Source organism: Musca vetustissima, unplaced genomic scaffold, assembly GCF_032173495.1.
Source record: "Musca vetustissima isolate MV318-11 ecotype Yass unplaced genomic scaffold, APGP_CSIRO_Mvet_v1 utg805, whole genome shotgun sequence".
Lineage (NCBI taxonomy): Eukaryota > Metazoa > Arthropoda > Insecta > Diptera > Muscidae > Musca > Musca vetustissima.
In genome coordinates, this window is record NW_026874960.1 from 20,101 (window position 1) to 44,065 (window position 23,965).

Below are 23,965 nucleotides of genomic sequence, written 5' to 3' on the forward strand. Positions count from 1 at the left end.
GACAACAGACGGACATGCTTAAATCATCATAGAATTTTACGCTGATCAAAAATGTTTATTTTATAGGATTGGAAAATATACAAATGTACCTGATTATTAATCGTTCGGTTCACATATAGACACAGATCATATATTTAATGTAGTCCACTTTCATGTCAATGGTCCTTCGAAAATGCGAGGTCTGTTAGGATACATCTCTTGAATATAGCCAAAGTGGTAAAGGGTATCATATATAGTCCGACTTTACTACTTTCCTTACTGTAATTGTACTTATTTACTGAAGTTACGGAAAAAAGTACAAGAAATGGCAACATTTGTCAGGGCAGAACAATTTTAAAATGTTTAACAATTTTAAAATTTAATATAAACCTTAGGAACATATAATGTATATAGGCAATGTTTTCAAAATTTCTTACTGGTTTAATTTAGTTTAAACTTGTTTGTTATGGTAATGATATTATTTTTATTTCTTTTCAGGTAAGACATTTTGAAATGGGAAAGTTGGCATTGTAAGTCCTACAAAATTGCATTTGCATTGTGAAGAATTTTGGAAAAGTGCAAAATTGTTGATATATTACCAAAAACGATGAGGTTGGGATTTATATTTATAAATTTAATTCGATTTTATTCCTACATATGAACTGCAAAAATAAATAAGGGGGCTCATCGTTCGGAAGATCGTTTATTTAACAAAGTGAAATTAATCTGCTATCACCTTATTGTTTTCAACCTAAATGTAGATCACTGTGTATGTGTAATGTTGTATATATATGCTAAAAATTTGTATATTTTTCTTATTACCTAAAACAAATCTTTTACACCTACGAAATATACATTATTTTATTATTGACTAGCGGGCCCGGCAAACTTTGTCTTGCATAGCATAATTGATGATGTATAATTCACAAGTATAATTCAAGATAGCCCAATATTAAGCTACGCTCCACGATTTAAGATAGTGCTCTGAAATTTGCACTATACATTGCTACTACTCCAACGATATTTGGTATTGAAAATGTTCAATATTAGTTCACTATTTAGGGTATCCCCATATAACGGAACTTCGCAATATGAGAAATTGTAACGATTTTTTCAACAGAATTGGTTGTAATTGAGCAGAAAGTGTCCGTACCAAATATTATCAATATTGGCACATGTTTCAGGGTATAATGGTTGCCCTAAACATTCGGTATTTTGAAGATCTTGGGCACGGTTTTCAACAACATTGCTTTTAATTTAATGTAAGGGATAGTTCCTGAGAAGAAAATCTCTCTACTTTAAATTATTAATATTGGCCCAAGTATATTTCTTATTTGGCTGTAATTTTATATTTTGGATGAACATCGAGTAGAAAATTTTCCTAACAAAATTTGGCCAAGCTTCGGAAAAGGCTCCATATAATGGCACTCCACATTATACGATCCTTTGGGGATTAGGACACGTTTTTCAACCTAATCAGCTGTAATTGGTTGTTTTATTTGGTATCCTACTTAAATTGTCAATATCAGTTCACTCTTCTGTATTTTGAGGGGTTTGTCACGTGTTAGAACAAAATTGGCTGTAATTTTATATTTTAGATGATCAGTGAGTACAAAATCTACTTAAACAAATTGTCAATATGGATCCAAGTTTCCGGGTAGCACCCATATGATGGTATCCCCCATATTTTCTCATGTGGTGTTAAATCTTCACACCAAAAATTAATTAATCCCCATGCCCATTGTATGTCTAAATATAATAAAATATGTCAATTCGGGATATTGGGGGTGAAAAATTATCTATTTAGGACCAAGTTTTGATATAGCATATAAATACAGGTCCCGCCCCATTTTCGGTTCTATAAAGACATTGACCGAATTTTCACATAGAGTTGGCTATAATTAGATAACGGATTCCTGTGAATAAAAAACAGCATCCCAGAAATACGCCATAATTATTGCCCGTTCAATTTTCGGTATGTTGAAGTTCTGACTCCCGTTTTCCAACCTGAGTGTTATCGGTAATTGGCATGTTCAATACGAATAGGTAACATCGGACGGAGGTTTTGGTAAAACCTTCAAATTAGATAATATGTCTTGGATATTTTTTCTAATATTGCAGATTTTTTGTTAGCTGTCCTCTTTCCAGCTGAGCTCAATGATAGATTTTTGCACATTTTTGGTATCGGATATATCCCAGGGGTTCTGTTTATAAGTTCAAAGATATTGAAAAACTATTAGGCTTATAACCACTTGATTTGATATTTTACGTGGCATATCAACATTTCAGGTACTTTAAGGAACAGCATGTTCCTATTAGCATGGATCTTATATCCTGAATGGACACGAACTCGATTCAGAATGTCTTCTGATTTTCCATCCTTGCATTAGTCCTAAAATGTACGTGCATTCTATGGAAAACGTGTACATACAATGATCGCGTGTACTTGTCAATTATTTGTTGTATTCTCCCAAAAAATGTTTCAATACAATACAAAAAAATAAATATTTTGAAAAATTTCAATAATTGACAAATGTAGGCTTAAATGAATGATACGCTACCAATTTTCGCCAAAAATACCTCAAAATAACAACTACGACGTGGTGCTATCAAAATAGCTCGATACTAAATTCGTGGAAATGCAGATGGGCTGCATAATATCTTTTGCAAAATTTTCGCGGTTTTCGATTTTTTCTCAACTTTTAAACCTTCCCTGAACCTCCACGAACATTTCAAGACTAAGATCAGATGAATCCGTTCAGCCGTTCCCGAGTTTTAGCGGGACTAACGAACAGCAATTCATTTATATATATATATGTATATATATAGATTGGGTGTAATACATTTCAAATAAGGAAATATAAAAAATTACGCAAAAACACAAAGCATTCTGAAATATTTCGAAAAAATTCCATATACTATTGATCGTCGTTTTTTCGGCTTGTCATGCATGTTCATTTTACGACAATTGTAGGCGACATTTGTTTTTACACGAAATAAGAAAATTCTTTTAATAACATTTAACAATGCCGTGGGCGTCAAAGCAAAACAAAAAGAAGAAAAATAGGCAACACAAAAACATATTATATTGGAACAAATACATACATATGATTGTAATACAAACTCATAATTTGTATTTGTGTAAAGAAAATTGCAACAAAGAAATTTCTTTAATATTTCCCATTGTGTGTGGTGCGTGTGCTTCTCGAATGACTATTCTTCTTTGACGTTTTCCATTTGCAATTCCCAGCCATGGTTTTGACAAGTTTAAATGTGAAGGAATTTGTGCAATCGGTGTATTTATTGGGAGAGCAAACTCTCATTTGTAATTAGAACATCGGGAGAGTATTTACATGCACAGTGAATTTGTTATAAGATTTCAGTTCCAAAGTTTTGGAGAAATTAACTGCAAGCATAGTAAAGTATTTCATGTTAGACAAGTTAGGCTGGGTCGAGAATGTCATGCCCCCCTACAACTAAAAGTGGACTTTAATTTGCTGCGAACCTAACCAATTTTTTTGGATGACTCCGAAAATGAATTATTATAAGCCTTAAACGAACTATTACTTCGTAAACAAAATTAAAATTTATTTAATTAGGCCGCCAAAAACCTAATTTCGGGCAAGTAAGACTGGTTTTCTAAATTAGTGAACTGGATTATTTGAATAGAACAGATAACAGTCCAGTTCAGTAAAACTAATGTTTATCTGGTTAAAACATTTAGAAACTCCGTTCTTACTTCATCGATTTTTTATTTTAACGTATTTGGCATAGTTGTAAACGTTTTTAGTAAATAATATGGACGAATCCCGCATAATGAAGAAGTAATACTGAATGTAGTTAAATGCATACATACATCGTTTTAGTAACATGACACGGGTAAAAATGAAAAAAATGTAAGTTAAGATATCGCTTTTCGTCATCAGAATATTGCGAGGATGAAAAATAGCATCTTGTGATATTTGGAGTTCGATTTAATAAATTATGGACAAAAAGGGCACCCACGCGATCGAGCTAGAAAGATATGTTCTACAAAAAATTCGTATTTTTTTGTACATTTTACTGAAGAAATGTAATCTCAATAAATACATTCAATGCGGTCTTTGTGAAAATTTTCATATAACTCTCTAAGAACCTATATTTATATTACTTTCCAACCTTGTCCAATTAAATAAATAGGTAGGAAATCTCCTGTCAATATATTTAATTTTTTTATCGAAACTCTATGGTCTCTGATGATTAAAACAAATATTTTCAAAGCTTACCTTCTTTATACACTCCACCAATTTGCCATTTGGAGACAGACCCCACAAAAAATATCATCTTGCATTGCAAAATTTCTTTAATGATAAAAAAAAATTGTATCTAGGGAGGGTTGTGAAAATCGACTACTAGAGTTTTTCTTTTTTGCAAATAGAGAACAGGACTTCAATGAGAGAGGCATTATGAATTTACTTTTAAAATGGCAACAAATCATTAAATAAAGTCCTATAGTTCATAAGAAAATAAAGTAATAAAAAATCTGAACCGATTTCAACAAAACTTCCCAGACATAAAACTGCAGTTAATTCAGTACACAGTGCAAAATTTTGTCCCAATCGAACAAATAATTGGAGTTTGGTTCACAATTTAGACAATATCGGACAAAAATGTATATGGGGGCTATATCTAAATCTAAACCAATGTTCTTGTGTCAAATTTCATCCAAATCGTAACTGCGATCTGTACTTTGTTCACAAGAATACATTGTCAGATGGACGGGTAGACGGACATCCATGTGTCTCCTTTCGTCTCCTTTTGCCTGGTACAAATATATGTACAAAGATATAATACCCTGTACCAGGTATAAAAAAATCGATTATTTTTGTAACCTCCAAATAATTAAATAAACCAGTGAGCAGAGCAGTATAGTCGGACGGGGCCGACCATACGATACCCTACACAAATACCACGGAACTCTAACTTTCTGCCGGTGTTTATTACGAGCCTGGGCAATATTTCGTGATATTTGCACCCTCTTGCCCCATTAGAGGTCAACAGCACCTTTTCCTTATACTGACATATTTTCCGAATATTACTAATATTCAGTCCTTCTAATTACTTGTCCATATTCCCTTCACCGTGTGTTGTGTGGTGATGTTCGGCTTTCAATTGTGGCCTATAGATCGACTCGAAAAACACAAAAATTAAGTTTTCGGACCATTTCATCCCAAAATAATTATGTAATCATCGCCGAAAATTATAGGCGTTGTCCTTGACCATAACTAGAATCTCATGGAAAATTTCAAAGCAATCAGCGCTATAATTCCGCCCTCTAGTGTAGTAATGGGATACTAAATAACATCTCAGTACGTAAGCACCCGTAAATATTTATGTGTAACTCCCACATCCGAATACATACGACCATATAATTGGTATCAATTGAAAGGTCAACCACTCCTCTTGAACATACTGTCAACTCGGGTCTCGGGTCTAGGACCTTCAGGGCCAAATATATACGCCATAGAATACAAATTTTGTAATTTTTCACACAAAAGTCAGGGTCCATTTGACCCGCTAAATATAGACCGATCTTTACCAAAACAGCCATGCTTATTCTTTGGCCCGACCCCCATCTCCATGCGATGTTCGGGAGACAATTACGGCATCTGGAGCGACCAGAAACACCGACAAAAATAAAGTTTTTGTTCCATTTCATCCCCTAAATATTAACCGATCTTTTCCAAAAACAATAGGGGTCTTAATTGGCCAGAACCCATCCTACATGCAAAATTTCGTGAAGATTGGTCCATAACTGTGGCCTGTATCGTGTTTACAAATTATAATGGACAGACGGACGGACGGACACACATGTCTAGATCGACTCAGCTAGTCGAGATATGACGATCGGTATACTTAAAGTTGGGTCTAGGACCAATATTTCACGGCGTTACAAACTCTTGTGGCTGCACAAAGCTATAATACCCTGACAACATAGTTGTGTAGGGTATAATTAATGTAATTTTTTTGCATTTGTTAATGATTCAAATTATCCATCCCTGGTATTCCCACTCACAATTGTTGCGATCGTGTCTCTCTGACGCGCTCTCGTTCTCTCTCACACATTCGCCTGCTATATTTTCTCAGAGTCAAGTGAATATTTATTTTTTCGCTTGCCTTCGGAATCTGCGGCGCAGTGGAAAATCCACAAAAACATCTCTGGCTTGCTCGACGTGCACGACCATTCCCGACATCTGTGTTACGTGCAGAAGACGATGCTGTTTGTTTTTGGTGTAATTTGAAAATTGTTCCGTTTTGCCTTTCGATCTTCTTTCACATCTTGACGGTTTTTGTTCACACGCGCCACCAGTCTTCCGATAAAAGATTTTTTTCAGCAAATATTATTTCTCGATTCTAGTCAGTCGGTTTCTTCATATTGAACAAAAATCATACGAATCCGTGGCATAACAATAATTTACGACTTATTCCCTCTCCCTATTAAAAAAATTGAAAAGTATATTTGATTGTATAAAAAAAATTCAATTATGTGATTTCTAAAATTAAATTTAAGCAACTTTAAGTTAAGTTACAAAACAAACGAAAAAAGGGAAACATAAAAAAATAAAAATTTCCGTTTTCATCAAAAGTGCTCAGATTCAGATTTTTTCTAAAGCGAAATAAGTTGTGTTTTGTTGAAAGTGTGTCCAGAAAAACAGAATCCAGTTAAAAAAACCAGAAAAGATATAATATTCCCCCAAAAAAACGAAGAAGAAGAAACAGAAAAACTATTTAAGTAAACTAAACTTTGCCAACCAGTTGCATTTGATGTCTGCCATTTGTTGTTGCTTTTTCGCTACTATTTTCCAGTTGCGACAAAGTTTTTAATAAAAAAAAATTGTTGTTGGTAAGTTTTATTTTTTTCGGTAACATTTACAATGTAAGCAAACACGAAGTGGAAGAAGAGTAAATATGAAGACGAAGAAGCAGAAGTGAAGGAAAAAGTTTCGTGTTTCCTATGAAATATTTTCGTGACGAGGCGCTTACAAAAATAAAAACAAACACTGACAAAAAAAATGAATAAAAAGAAGAAGACCAAGAAAAAATAGAATTTTTCGTTCAGATTATGACCTAAATATCTATCATGTATTTGATAGTTTTTGTGCTGTTGATGTTGTTGTTGGCGGTGTTCATGTTTGCTCTGCTCTGCTCGCCGGGAGGAAATAGAAGGAAAAACTATTTTAAAATTTTCCAACTCATGAGATGTGTAGTAGTGAGTGTGCCATCAACGTGTGTTGTGAAGATGTTCCTACAAATGACGACAACGATGTTGATGACGACAATCGTGATGTAGTTGTTGTTATTGTTGATGATGATGATGATTATGTTGTTGCTGTTGTCATTGTTCACAATCCCAAGTATTTCATAAATCTATTCACGTTGCTATTCTCAACAACTTTATTAAATCATCTATCCCCCTTACCCAAAAACAAATAATGAAATAAAATAAAATTCGAAACATAAGGTGCCGCAGAGTGATTCTGTAGTATGTGGACTGCCTGCATTCTGTTAGCAAAACACGAATGCAATATCCAAAATGGACGAATATAATAATCATGGATGAAGTGTGAAATGATGTATGTGACTTTGTTGTTGTTTTTATTTCTACCGCATGACAAATATTTATATTCACTACGTTGTTGCTGCTGCGGCTGCGGCTGATGAGCCTATATCTATTTTTGTGAAATGTAAAATTTGTTCGCCTGTATATAAAAAAATATGATTTAATTTATTTTCGTAGAAAACAAGTAATGCCCTATAAGATTTATAGTATGATGATGATAAATTTAAGCGAAACAAAAATGTTTTTTTATTTGAACAATTCAAGCAAGAAATTAAATTCTCTGCTCCAGTTATAATTGAAATAAAATCAAATTGTATAACGAATTTGCAAATGAATTTAGGAAGTAAGCTACTTTAAAAAAATTCTGTGATTTTTTTCCCAGCTCGCAATTTTCGATAATCATGAAATTTAATTCAATTTTCGATTATACATCTTTATGAATTTCTCATTGAGAAAAAACCAATTGTTTAGTAAAATATCCAAACAAAATATGAAATTTTTGTTGCAGTTGTGCAAAAAGAATTTGTAGTTTAAAAATTTTAAATTGAAATTGATACATACGATATTTTTAATATTTGAGCCACTCAGTGCGCACATCGATTATCTCCATAAAACCAAATGTTTTGAAACACAATGTTGTAATGTATACATTTCTACGGTAACATAAATTCAAATAACATTTGGAATATCAAATGTGATTTTTTTTTTTAAATTGGTTCAGATTTAATCCGATTTTATGTTAACGGTGCACCATAGATCCTGTTCCATCTTCTGCCCCATAGATCCGATATTAAGTTTAGCATATTGAGCCCATGTTTGTTCGATTTACAAAAATTATTGCAGAGCGTATTTTATTGAAATCGGTTCAGGTTTCGATATAGCTTCCATATACATATATAGATAAAACCCTTACATGTTTTTGTTTGAGCTCATGAAATTAGTGCACCAAATAATAAAGTTTACTCCTTACTTACTTATCAGGTTTAAGACAGAACATTTGTTCCATAAGCCGAGCTTAACAATGATTTTCTTGTGCGCAGCTCTTCCAATTTTAAAGACCATGTTCTGAGGTATTGTCTTCCATTTGATAATTCCATTGGATTTTGTGGCCTTCCAATTCTGCGTGAACCATTAGTTGGCTCGCTTTTAGGTTCTTTTTGAGCTGGGGCTTCATCATCCATTCACACAACATCACTTAGCATAGTCGCTGCAGCTTGATACATCTGACTATGTCGATGTCCGAGAAGAGATGATACAACTCATGGTTAATTCGACGCTGAAATTCACCCTCGATGCAGATCGGTCAGTAGATCTTTCGGAGAATTTTTTTTCAAACACTCCCATTTTTCAGATTCAAACACCAGGACGGGTAGTATCAGCGTCTTATAGAGTGTTAGTTTGGTCTGGCGAGAAGTGGCCTTTTTTTAGAATTGCTTACTTAGACCATAGTAGCATCAGTTGGACAACACTATTCTCCTCCGAATTTCAAAACTGATGTTATTAGTATATAAAATCTTTGACTACTTCGAAACCGCAGTTCTAAAATTCCACATTTGGTCCGAGTCCACTGGACATTTTACGCGTTGATACCATCAGCTTGGTCTTGTCGCCACTTACTACCACTCCCACTTCGGCAGACGCCTTCTCAATTTTTTTAAAAGTTTTATTATTCTTCAGCTATTTTGATGTCTCTTGGCTAGGCGGTATACAACAATTCTCCTTCCAAATCCTCAGCACGCTGTCTGTATCTGTCAGCAGGTTTCCTTCTTCTTCCCTACAGGAGGATGTCCGCGCCAGACCAAACCCGCACCAAAACCGTCGGTTTGGTGTTTTACTCGTTAGTAAAAATTCCAGACTTCATTCTGACTCCTGTATACCTCGATGTGCTTATGCTCAAGTTTTGCTTGTTTTTTTTATATATAGGGAGTAGGCAATTCTTTGCCATTGCGCTTATATATATTATTATAGGGGCAAGGAGTTTTTTTCGATTAGTATGTGGGCATGTTGATCGGAGTACGCTTCTGCTACCTGTCGTGTTTGCAGCTTTTCGACGACGAATTTCCGTGTTATTTTGGTTCGCATGTTTGATGTTACATTAAGTCGAGTGCGGACCTTGGCTGCTACAAGATAATGGTCCGAATCGATATTTGCCCTTCGGATCGTTCGAACGCCTTAAACACTGCATGAATACCTTCCGTCTATCACAACATGATCAATTTGATTTCTCTTAGCTTGATCGGGAGAAATCCAGGTGGTATTGTGTATATCGAGATGCTTGAATCTGGTACTGCTAACTACCATGTTTTTTGCTGCCGCGAAGTCAATCAGCCTCATGTCGTGGTAAGATTTCTCAGCTTTCTCCTAACGATATAATGTTGAGGACAGCGCACTATGCTGCAGCATACCAAATGGTGTATGACACGGTTGCTCAATTATATCCAGATATACATATAACTCCCATACATAATATTGCTCTATTTCATAGAAACGGTACACCAATGAATCCAAATCTGCCCGATTGACAAGCAATTTTCCATAGAATTTAATTTCGCCCTCCAGTGATGGAGGGTATCATAAATACGGCCCCGTCTGAATTTTGATCTTTCCTCACGGGTTTTTAGACTATTTTTTTAAATAAAGATTTAATCATTTAGGAGTAAATGTCTTGTAATTTTTGGAAAAAAAAATATGACGCACAAGCATCGATATGAGAGACTTATCATGGTGCAAAATCCATTGATGCTAAATGACATACATTTCATACGTTAGAAACCCACCCAAAACCAAAATAGCTATTTTTCTTTTCATGTCGCAAGTTTCATGACTTAAACATGTACGGACTTAAACTACATGGAATTTCTGTTCATTCAATGAAGTTTATATGGATGTAAAAATAAATCGCGGACGTAAATATCATCCACGAACAATTTTCATCGGATGTTGACGTGCTATTGTGACTAGAACTAGCATCGTAATTGGCATATTATCGTCCTTGGGCAATTCATTTGTACACAAGACATAATATAATGCAGCACAGCGTGTTGTCCAAAATTAGATCTCAATCATACAAATGGTGGTTATTTGGTACATGAAATCTCGAATAAAAATATATTAAAAATATACAGACCGCAGCTCATCTGTATAAAAAAAGACAGGCCGACCGATCTTTCTTTTGAGTGTTTGTAGGACACTCTGTACAAAAAATTTTAGAGACAGGGTGCTCCCGACCGTTCTTGGTTGAGTGGTTGTAAGTCACTAATTTTATTTTAAAATATTTATCCTTAGGTTCTACTTAAACAACTCTTGCTTAGCCTAATCTCAATGATAATACATATCAATAAACTATTTGTTCTAATAATAGAATTTGATCTGTGGAGAGTTTTCCCATAGTGTGCGTCATAAAATCTCAACACCAACAACAACAGCCTTATCAACGTTGCGTGTGGGATTTTAGACTCTTATCTTAAAACACTCCAACGATCTGCTCCAAATCTGCTGCAATACAAAATTCTGTTCAAAGTATTTGAACATGCTGACGACTGGCAAGAAGAGTTGACAAATAAAATTTCTGTTCAAAGCATTTTGACAAATTAAATTTTAATATCAAATGATTTCAAAATGCACACACACACTCAGATGTAATTAACACATTAACATTGAAACGATGATAGTTTTCGTCTATATAAATATTTTTGGCAACCTTATACTTGGATTATATCAAACTATTTGGCATTGAATATAATAATTTTATGCAATCTAGCTATATCAAAGTATACATATGCACGTATATTTTATAAATACTACGAAATCTATGTAAATGAAATTTGAATACATAGGCACAAGGCAGGCGGGTATTCATTCATCATTCCTCAGTTTGAAACACTTGCCACATGCTGAGAACATTGGGTCGTATACTTAATGGGTGAATAAAAAAAATTGCAAACATCATACGTTAGTGTTAGTGAAGCAGCATATCAACAACAACAACACTAATCGAAAATCTGTGTGTAGGCACAATTCTATTTTCGTTTCATTAAATAAAATTCAAATATTCATGGTCACAAATAAAAGAACATTGAACTGCGTACAATTGTTGTATTTTTCCCCCATTTCATCGAGAACCAGACATTTGTTTTCTTCAATCTTTCTTTCTTTGTTTGTTGACCACATTTATTTTGTTTGTTTAATTTGCCGAAAATAAAGTCAGACACGAAATTCGCCAAAACACCAGAAAGCAAAAACACCAAAACACAAACAAACTTCCGGCATAAATATCTATTATACGTTCAGTGTGACTATATACTGAAATTCTGTAGAAGTTTCTTGTCATAGTTCGTCTGTTTACCGTCTCTCCTCAACAATTGTCAGTTGTAACCTACAATTTCAATGTTTTCTCATGAATTTGTTATCTGTCAAGGTTGATTAAATTGAACATTTTCCTAGGAAGGAAACGGCCAAACTTAAATTGTTGTGAATTGTAATGTGAAGGAAATGAAGTGTATTAGGGTTGGATTGAAACATGTTTTTTTTTTGATTGAAATTATTATTATTATAAATTACTTAAGAGGGAGAGAGAGAACTTCAAACAATAGTATAATAATTAAAGTGGAATCATTAAACTGTAGCATGACAAAATATTGGCAAAAATCAGTTAGTCTGTAGTGCTAAAAAATAAAGAAAAATAAACTATGTTAGTCTATCTACTTAGTCTGATAGCGGAAAATAATTTATTAGATAAACTGACAAAATCTCTGCCGATTAAAACCACATAACTCCAATCTTACCTTCGGACTTTGCAATAAACACACGAAACAGTGATTTTTTGCTGGATTTTATAACCTTTCTTCAATTACTTGAGAATTCTGACGCGGTATATGACGCGGAATCGACACATTGGGGTCTTCGGCAACACATGCAGCAGTGATATTTTCAGCGGAACTAGTAAAACGATGATGCACAGGCCCTTCAATATTTGTAATTTTCAACATGTTCACAGAAATCGGTACAGATTTAGATATAACTTCCAAAGATGTTACGTTTATTCAAGCGACAGGTTATTGTACATATATGACAAAAATTATTAGAGAAGGACAAATGATGTACTTGGTATATGTCGGTAATATATAACTGTACTTTAAAAAATGATCATAAGAGCATCCCTTCTTGATATTTAAAGTGGCGAAGAGTGTCATATAGTCGGCCCCGTCAGAGTTTTGAGCTTTCCTTACTGGTTATAGTAGGTTTTGATCATTTATATACGTTGTGATCTAGTTGAGTTCGAGTCCCTGTACATGGTGTATAAATTCACCAATATAAAGATAATGGTAAGTGGCGAGAACATTTGCTATTAAAACAAGTCTCCTTTCTAATCCTTTCTATGGGAATTATTGATTCGAATGTGTAATCAAAACAAGTATAAACGTCGTTAAGTTCGGACAAAGTCGGATCAAAGTCTTTATATAATTGTTAGAAATATTGATAAACGCATGTCATTGTAAATTATCTGTTTATGTGTGAAAGAACTGGTTCGAAAATTGAACTAGGAATAAAAAATATTCTGGAAAGAAGCTTTTTTATTCACCAGGTGTACAGTTCCACTGATACCTAAAGTACCGAATATTTGGGGATACCGTTATATGGAGGCCATTTGCAATACCCAACATCCTAGGAGTAATCGCAATGTTTGTGCAAAACTTCAAAGCTCTATTGGGAGCTCTATCGTGATATACGGATAAACAGACAGACCGACGGACATGGCTAAATCATTATAGAATTTCATTCTGGTAAAGAATATTTCGAGGTTTTTGCAAGTGGAATGAGAAATTCAGTAAAAATCCACCTTATAGCGGAGGGAACGAATGAAAAAAACATAACAATATTACGTAAATGGTGTTTCTTTGTTTTAAGTTTCCTGAAAAAAAATAATATAAAAAAACCCTATAATCAGAGTTGAATAGTCGGACAGGGACGACCGCTAAGCTAAATCCCGATGATCGCAAAATTTTACAATATTGACATTTTTTTATGTAGTAATAGCCGATTTACACCAATGCAATTGATATCAGACAAATGATTAATCATCTCGCTTTCGTACGCTGTTAATCTTTTGGGATAATGCTTGTTGGTCGGTCGATTCGTGATTTTCGAGTAATAATTGTAGCTACTTAAACGACCGGCTAAATTAAGAAAAAAATTGTTTGACAATGACAAACACCGACCGACCATAAAAGCAACATTTCTTGACAACGCTTCTAAGTAGCGATTCTGCTAACACCGTTTTGAAAGCTAGGTCTATGACCAATATATCGTGGCCTTAGAAACTCTTGGGGGCTAATCCTCACAACATAGTTTTGTAGTTAGTAAAAAAGTCACGGAGACCAAAGAAATCAGCTAAACCTTTAAAATACCTTTCAACCTCAACCTTTATTTGATTCTATATTTAACATATTTTTCAAAAAGAAATATATAGATTTGTTATAAAACCAAAAAAAAACTTCTTTTTATTATCGAAACATTAAATGATTTCGGCCATTAAATATATTATTTGTATGTCGACAACTTTATTTAAAGTTATGTAATCTATAAAATTGTAAATCCCTGAACATACAAACATATTTCCATTACAACTTATTTTATTTTGATTTCAGAAAAATCTACCTTGATTTTTTAAACCTATCGAGACTTGCATTGTCTACACGTCAAATTATTTTATTTATACAATTCACGTTTTCAATTCTTCATTTTAGTTTGTAACAATTTGCGAATGTTAACTGTTGTCGTGTACTGACTGACATGCGGGGGATAATACAATTTGTTTTATTATAAAATATGTGTTTTGTTTTTATTTTATGCGCTACACCCTTTAGAGTCATAATTTATGATGTATAACATTAAAAATCGAAAACTGGAGCTGGGTAACTCTGCTGAGGCCGACAGTGTTTAAAACTAATTTTTTTCTATACCAAGTTGACATTTTACTAGAGTCTCTGTAAGACTGAAGGATTAGCTGTGATATGGCTTTTGGTTTCAAACTAAGCAGAAAGTCTTCATGCGAATACGTTTGATTTTTGGTATTTTGAAGATTTTATACATATTTTCCAGTTCAATTAGTTCCATATTTTTCGATTACTTAGGTATTTGTGTTCCTATTTTTTCACTGGCCCATAAATACTAATTTGTAGAATCACCGATTTAACTGAATTTTTAATATCGACCATGGTTCTGGGTAGCCCTCATATAACGGTACTCCCCAATACTCTGTAATTTTGGGTTCTCATTAAATAACAATTATTTATAATGTGTACTAAATGGTACTAAATTTATTGTACATGTGTTCGAAAAGTAATGAATGGATCTAAATGTGAAACCTGTAGGTATTTGCTAAAATATATAATTGGAATTTTGAACACATTTGAATTCGTAAAAGGGAAATATGAAAAGGATTTTGCAAATTAGTGCTTACAGGTATGAAGAGTACTAAATGATAATGTAAAAAGGGGTAACAATTACATGTAGGAATAGAGGTGAATGCTAGTTTTAACTATTTTGATTGACATCCTTATGATGGAAGGTATAAAAAATTCGGCCGGGCAGAACTTGAAATCGTTTTTACTTGTTTATCTTTATTTTTTTTGCTCCCAACTTTCTAAGGTCAACACTGGCTACAATATGTCAATTTGTATTTTTAACCATTTGACATTTTACATGAAATATAATCATTGGATGAGATCCCTCGCAGAATAATATTTTAATAAAGAAAACATTTTGAAAAATCTAGTTTATATTAGCATTTCCGTAATCACGCCAATGACAATCAGATTAGATTTTTTTTTTAAATTTTGGTTCTCAATAGGTTGATAGTCTTCTGGAAGAACATTTGTATATATAATGGGTCCACATTTTGGATTTTATTTTTTTTTAGGAAGTATAGAAACTCCTTGCAAATAATGCCAGCAGAAGTTCTAAACATGTAAAGTTTGGTTACAAATTAGATCACCCGGTTATACATAGCATATTTTTCTTGTGATAAGGTACAAAATGTTCGACCGGTTCGACTTTTTTTTTCCTTTTCTTTTATGGTTTTTGTTTTGTTAGCTTAAGCATATTGAAATCCAATATTCCAAAACATCAACAGTTTTTGACAGTTTTAATATTTTTGTAAATATTTTCTGCTTCTCCTCTCCGCATTTTGTGTGTATACAATATTTTTCCAATTTTTCTCATTGGCTTTACTTGGTCTATGTATTCATGATTCGTCGATGGCAAATGTTTTCATACTATGTATTATGACGTTTGCAATGCTCACTGAAATACAAAATTCAAAAAAAGAGAAAAATAAACTTGAAAAGTAATTACATGTGCATATTTTGTTTCTTTTTTTAAACATTTCACTGAAATTTGTTTACAAGATTTATCAATTGAATTATTTATTCAGACAATACAAAAATCGATCAATTGATGGCAAATACACAAAATGTTAGAGCTTTGGATGGAATGATATTGTATAAAGCTGCTAAAATGTGTCGAACTATTGGCAATACAATGCATAAAAATTTGATATATGAGTGATTCCAAACTTTTATGGAATTCTGTTTGCTTGCGGTTGGGTTTTGATTTTTCGATCATATGTTGTAGACCACCTTGTTAAAATCTACTCTGTCCGAATATTTTTTGTAAAATCCAATTCGAATTTTTCACTCTGTAATTATTCATTGAAAATCGTTGGTTTGCACTCTACAGAAACAGACTTTCTATTTGTTAAACCACTACATTTTAGTATTAAAATTCTAGAAATGTGCAAAAGTATTAATGGACTTAATTAAAAAAAAAATATGTATATAAACTTCGCCAGATTGTCATTATTTCAGTGTGTTACAAAATTCATCTTAAATGACCCCTGACCACTGAACTTTGTTTCGTTTTGTTTTTGAGGCAAACCATTTTGTATTCATTAACAAATACGAAAAACATTCATTTCAGCTGAATGCACCCGTTTTAATTTATCCAATGTGAAAATGAGAAAAGCACGAATTAGCAGAGAACAAAAAATACAAAATAAAAAAGTAACCAAGAACATCAAAATATAAAATTCATATTTGTTCATATTTTCCACGAATTTTGTTCATCTCTATGGAATAACAAAATGCGAAAAGAAGATTAAAAAATTGTTGTCCGCTTCATTTACTATGATCTGCATATTGTTTGTTAAATAAAGTTCACTGCTGAGTTGAGTATCAAATTTAATTTAACAATTTTTGACATTTGCATAGTTGTTGTATGAATTTAATATATCACATTTTAAAGAATATTTAATTAGTTTTTTATTTCAAGGTAGTTTCGAAATTTTTGTTTTTGACATGTTGATGTTGTTTGTTTAATTAATTTAGCATTTTAATTTGTGTTTAAATACACGTACTCGTGTGTATTAGTTTCTTTTTGAGAATTCTGAAATCTATTAATCGAATAGTGTGTTTTTGTGTGGAATATTTAATATTTATAAATATGTATAGGATTGTTTTACATACACCAACTCAGACGATTGGATTGTAACTAAGCTTTTAGGTTGGAAACTCAATTGGGATAAATTTTCTACGTATTCTCGACAATAGAATAGACAGGTAGCCCCCTCGGTCGGCAGGGGCGGGTGTGAGAGGCGTGGTATATAATACCCTTTACCACTTTGGCTATATTCAAGAGATGCATCTTAATAGACCTCGCACCATTGACAAGAAATTGGACTAAATTAGATAAGTGATCTGTGTCTATATCTGCGCCGACTTAACCCTACAATCAATAACCTTGTACATTTGTATCTTTTTATACCCTCCACTTCACTTTTTTCGTTCATAACTCAACGAAAAAATAATTTCCGACCTTATAAAGTATAAACATATATTCTTGATCAGCGTAATCTTCTATGACGATTTAAGTATTTCCACATATCTGTTGTGACCAATCTAGCTATATCGGTCCACGTTTAGGCGTAGCCCCCATATACGGGTACCCACAATTTTCTACATTTTTGGGTTCTTGAGTGCGATTTACAACCGAATTCGCTGAAATTTAGTACAATGGATTTTATTGGGTACAGAATATATCCACTAAAAAAATAAATATCGGTTCACTTTTTGATGAATTATTCACATAAAATCGGAAGAAAATATATATGGGAGCTTCTGAACCAATTTCTTCCAAATTTACCAGTCGTTATTGCAGATCCATTTTGATAAGTGGTGCACCATTTCTTGGTGCAGCATTTCTTGGTGCACCATTTACTTAAAATTAAGTGAAAATATATGGAAGCTGTATCTGAATCTGAACCGATTTCAATTAAACTTTACACACGTTAGGCTAATCTAACTTCAGTACGATGTGCAAAATTTCATGACAATCGGCATAAATTTTACTATTTGGTGTACCATTTGCTAAAAATTGGACCAAAAAAATATATGGGAGCTATTAGGTTGTCCCATAAGTTTCTTCCCTTTTCATACCGATTTGCACATCCCATCTTGATCAAATACCTATGTACCGTTGTCTTGGGAATGTAAGTGTCATCCACTATCGCGGCCGCTGCGATCGCTTCATCTTTCAAAAATTGCCGGCTCTAAATTTCTTAAGCCAATTGTGGATGGTACTAATGGTCGTAGTAAACGGTGCAAATGCGGTGTCCTTTGCACTATTGCCTTTTTTTAAAACAATGAAACATAACATGCCGTAAATGCTTCTTTTGGTTCTCCACATTGAACGGGGCAAAAAATATTAAAAGAGGTTTTTTTCACCAACGAAACGTATTTTGAAATAGCTCTGGGACGACTGAAACCGATAAACGGCTAAGAGATAAGCCTGCATGTTTATATAACCATAGCCAGTCAGACTCCCTCATAGCGTGGCGCGGAAGAAATTTAGGGGACAATGTAATATATCTAAATCTGAACCGATTTCAATAAAACTTGGCACACGTTAGGCTATACTAACTTTAGTACGTTGTGCAAAATTTCGTGCCAATCGGTCTAAATTTGACTTTTTAGTGCACAATTTGCTAAAAATCGGAGGAAAATATATATGGGAGCTATATCAGAATCTAAACCGATTTCAATAAAAATTGACACACGTTAGGCTATCCTAACTTCAGCTCGATTGCTAAAGTTGCAATTTGGACTGAACAAAATCACGCTCCTCGATAAATATGTAAAAATCCTATCTATAGTGTGAAAAAGGCAATTTTTAACTCTATCTGTTATCCTTCTCTCCAAAAACATTGCCTCAATTTTTAACATTTAACCCAATTCTTATAAATATAATTAATGTTTTTCATAAATATTGTAAAATCTCTTTTTAATTTTTACTATCCACCAATTTGCACTAATTTCCTCGACATTTGTGTTCATCAAAAATAATTGTTTTTCTTTTTGTTGTTGTTGTTTTTTGAAATCAATTTAAATATTCATTTGTGGTATTTGTGCAATGAACCACTTCGCAACGGATACATCACCGTATGAATATTGATGATGCGGATTTAAGCTGTAATTATTTGCCCATTCATTCATTAGTTTTCGAACTGAAATAATGCGACAATAAAAATGCAAATAAGTCCGAAAGGATATGCAAATATTGTATGTGTCGCAATACATAAATACGATACCAAAGTGACCTTATTATCACGCCTTCGTGTGTTATTGTTTTAAATAGCAATACGGAAACAACAGCAAGAGCAAACAAAAACGAGCTATGGATATATAAATGCATATAAATACGGTGTGATAATGCATAAAAGTAACAATAATTGTTTTAAATTTTTGTAATGCAAAAAAAAAAGACAACACATATTAATGTGGACTAAGTTCGACAATTGCAAAATCGGAGGAGAACCAATACAACAGAAACATGTGGCATGTGATTCTAAAATGTGTCTAGTTTTTGTCGGCATTTTTTCATTTGAATCAAATATGTCGATTGTTGAAAACATTTCATAGACCCCCTTTTATTGTACTTTATTTTTTCCCCAACTCGTACTCTATCGAAAATAAATCAAAGGATAATTTCGTTTTTGCAAACTTTAATATTTTCTCATTTACTATTGGCTTAACTGTTTGCTTTCTTTTCTGTTTTTTTTTGCTGTGGTCGTAATTCTGTTGCGTAAAAGAAAAGTCAAAGCCTATTTCTTTTGAATGTGTGCTAAGCCCGAAATACGATTAAAGGTTATGCATCAAAGCACAAATCGAATTGAATGCAAACGAAAATTTATGGCCCAGGTGGCAGTTTCAGTGATTGACAAGAATTTTTGGCAAATATCTACCTTACCATACATGAATTGTTGGATAATCAGGGAACGAAGGAGCACACTGGTTAATAGGATATGCGAAATGGATATATCTATATATGAATCGAACATAATTATTCCATACATATGTTATTCGGCAAAAGTTCAGGCTTGGGGACTTTGGTGTTCCACTTATATGAAATCGGACACAATAATATGAAAATGTGGTTTGATTTAAACTTGACACCCTTGGCAGCATGACCGACGGACATACATTAATTCAGGAAGTGATTCTATGAATATTATCTTTTTTTGAACATTACCTAACTAAGAATGATGTACGATTTGAATATGGGAGACGGGATTCCCTTTACTGAGGGAGGACGATTCCTAACAGAACACGCTGGTAATTAATAAGAGCCAGTTCCAAACAAATAAGTCGCTGCAAATGTTACAGAGGAGACTGGGAAAACGTAGTCGGGCGTAAAAGTCGACTTTCAAACTTTTCGATTATTGCCTTTGACTAAAAAGTCGACTTTTCGATTTATTAAACCTGTTCAAAAGTGACTTTCGAATTTTAAGATCTTTTTCATTAGCCGATTTTTATACCATTTCATTTTTATACCCTTCACCGCCTGTGGTACATGGTATTACGTGTTTGTGCATATGTTTCTAATAAGCAAAAGGAATCGAGGTAAAACATGGTTTCTTTTGAGAATATGCATAGAATCACTTTCTGAGTCGATTTATGCATGTCCGTTCGTCCATGTATTTTTGTGAGCAAAGTACAGGTCGGATTTATAATCCGATTTGGATGAAATTTGACACAGGTCACTAATTTGGCCCAAGGACGAAACCTATGGAAATTGGAGAAACTCGGTTCAGATTTAGATATACCTCCCATATATAGTTTGGTCCGATTTTATGTAAATGGTGCACCAATATTTGTCCGATTGAGAAAACATTTTGCACAGAGTACTGAATTAGATCCAGATTGATGTATGCGAAGTTTTGTTGAAATTGGTTCAGATTTAGATATAGCACCCATATATAGTTTCGTCCGATTTTATGGAAATGGAGTACCATACTATCAATATTTGTCCGATTGAGACAAAATTTTGCTCAGCGTACTGAATTTGGTCCAAATTGATGTATGCGAAATGTTGTTGGAATCGGTTCAGATTTAGATATAGCTTCCACATATATGTTTGTCCGCTTTTATGCAACTGGTGGAAATGGAGGAACCTATGTCTGTTCGCTTCACATGAAATATTGCATAGGGTATATGAATTGTTGTCAACAGATAAAATAAAGTTCTGGAATGTGTATGTTTTGTGCAATTTGGACTTACTGATAATAAGCCAGGTATGTGTGAAGAAAATAGAAAGTCGATCTTGAAAAGTGACATTTTCAAAATATAAAAGTCGACTTCGTTTTTAGACTTTTCATTGCACAAAATCGATTAATCGATTAGTCAAAAGTAGATTTACCTATCCCTAGAGGATAATAATTGTAACCTTTAAAAGTCAATGATATCCGCTATAGAGCCAGTCTTCAGTGGTTGGTATAGTTTGCAATAGAAATCAGGACAACGTTCTCTAGTATACACTGGAGGAGAATAATTACACTCTTTAGAAAATCACGAACTTTCTATGATTTGTTTATGCTGATATCCGATATAGAGCCTGCCGTCAGGGGTCAACGTTCCGCCTCCTTATCAGTATACACATTTTCAGTGCATAAAATATTGTGTATGACCACTAGTAGACCAACATGTATGATGGTTAATCTTCTACTTCCGATGTCTACGTACTTGCTAAAGGTAGCTCATCTAGTTGGGTTTCTCATATAATTTCCCATTCAAAGTTGTAGGACACTAGTGTCCTGAACTGTCATTTCGTGGTTTGTAGTTTAGAATTTACGACGATTTGTGACTTTGGTCTGGTTGGCAAAGTCAATATTGATAGTCTTATTTATCCCACTTATATATAGCCTGGTTGGAAAATTTCTTTATGACCTTAAATACACGGAAAAGGGTTTGAGGCCTTTATATAGGGTATATATTGTATGAATTACTTGGAATTTTGTTTTTCCATATTCCAAATTCACTGTTCCGTTCATATAAATCTATTGCGATTACAAATGAATATATGTGTGTAACCTGTAATATACGAATGAGTTGTATTGTAAAGAAAGGTATAAGCATACGTTTATACGTATGCATGAATGTGTGACAAAAATCACCCAAATGAGTCCGTAAGCACGTTTTTGTATACATTATGAGAGAGTGTTTAAGAAGATTGAGTAAGACCGAGATTTGCTGTTTTGACATTTAAACGAGTCGCTCGTTGTTGTATGTCTGTATGAGTGTGTGTTTCATAAATGTAAAGGTGCGTGATTTCGTCAACATTGGATATTTAAGGATTTACTGTATGAGAAAGATTAAGACGATTTTCATTAATTTTCAGGCAATACTTAATATTCTTTTCATCATCATCATGCTTCATCAGATATTTTAGGTTTGTTCACAAACATCCATACAAAATTTTCATAATTTCTATGCTACGAAATATATGTACGTGCGTATATTAAAGTTTACAATATGACGTTCGAAAATGAAAATTTCTTTCTGAGTTAAGCTTCTATATTTTTCTTCTAAAGAAAAGGAAAGAAGATTGGTGAATGGAATTGCTTCGTTTCCTCTAGGAAGCCTATTAATGTTTGAAAATGCGTAACAAATCTTCTAAATAATAAAAACACTTTTAGTTTTTTTTGTTATATATTACATTGAAAAATTCCTTAAATTTTAAATACAGGTCTTGTGGCCTTATTGGGTTTTACTTAAGGTTTTGTCATAACTACATATCTACGAAAATATTTCCTGTTTTGCTACATTACTATTTATTTCCATCCTAATGTCTGCTACGGGATAGCCTATATCTGACTACACTGCTACAATTATGTATGCAGAAGGAGAATATTTGAAAATATTAGAAAATCATAATTGAAAATGTTCGTTGATTGACAACATTTGAAAGTTTTGAGATGTGATTGCTGAATAGCTAATGTAAAATCATGATAAAACGAAAGCAGATTTTGATTATAATTTCCAATTCAGCAAAAAAGCACATCCTGCAAGTGAACAATTTTTAGATAATTGCAAAAATATAAAGTATTTTACTACACATATTGCAGAACTTTTCTTTTTATTAAATTGCTACTATTACTTAAAGTGTCCAATTTCAGATTTCAAGATTTTTATAAACAAATCTCTACCAAATATGTCCACTCTCTTTTCATTGCGATATTCATAAAATAAAATTAATGATATCCATCACATTAAATCTGTCATATAATACAATGACAATTAATTAAAAGATTTACATAATTATGAATAGAACGCACACACAAAAAATAATACTAATAAACGCACAAATTAATTCGAAGACAAAATTCATAGGAATAATCCAATGGGAGTTAGAGAAAATAATGATAATGAAATTAATTTGGTTTTAAATAACAGTCTCCCCAATTAATTATCATTTATTGTTTGCATTATTCAAAAGTTAGTGCCATTGTTTATGGATGTAAGATTAGATGTCATTTCGAAATTATTAATAAATTTTATTCTCTTTACACTTCATTTTAAGCAATAAAAGTAAATAGATTTTAATGATAATGAGCGAAATATAAGTTGGACATCAAATCAATAGGAATATGGTATGAAAAAATACTACTTGTTTGTTACATCCTCAGTTATAAGGCTAATCAGGGTAGATATATATATATATATATATATGTGTCGCATCAAAAAAATAGCGTTGAGAACCTCGGTTGATTTTTGACAAAATAAATTTCTAAAAATTTATAATCGATTAAGAAATTTAACCAGGTCTGTCAGTTGAAATCACGACGTATGGGATGACCATGGTATATATTTGTTCACATTTTGTAATACATTCAGATCGTTGGCTCTAATTTGATGTTTTGAGAAAACCAAAATAAATATGGTTTTCCAACTGTAGCACTGTTGGCTAGAGATCGAACTTTTGAATGTATGAAATAAATAAATATTATTTTATTCCGGACCCTGATTAAAATTATACAAACAAATTTTTAAATTA

The 23,965-nt window shown here is 33.0% G+C and overlaps 1 protein-coding gene across 4 annotated transcripts in view; it reads left to right on the forward strand.

The window, feature by feature from the left end:
• Positions 1 to 6,663: 6,663 nt before the first annotated feature.
• The window catches only part of LOC133337472 (uncharacterized), a 71,415-nt gene continuing 54,113 nt past the window's right edge, over positions 6,664 to 23,965 (forward strand). For 2 of the 4 annotated variants that reach the window (XM_061545689.1, XM_061545692.1), the window contains exon 1: positions 6,667 to 6,862. The gene's annotated coding sequence lies outside the window, so the exon portion shown is untranslated. Of the gene's footprint in view, positions 6,863 to 23,965 lie in introns of all 4 variants that reach the window. The other 2 variants (XM_061545693.1, XM_061545690.1) reach the window with 2 other exon arrangements.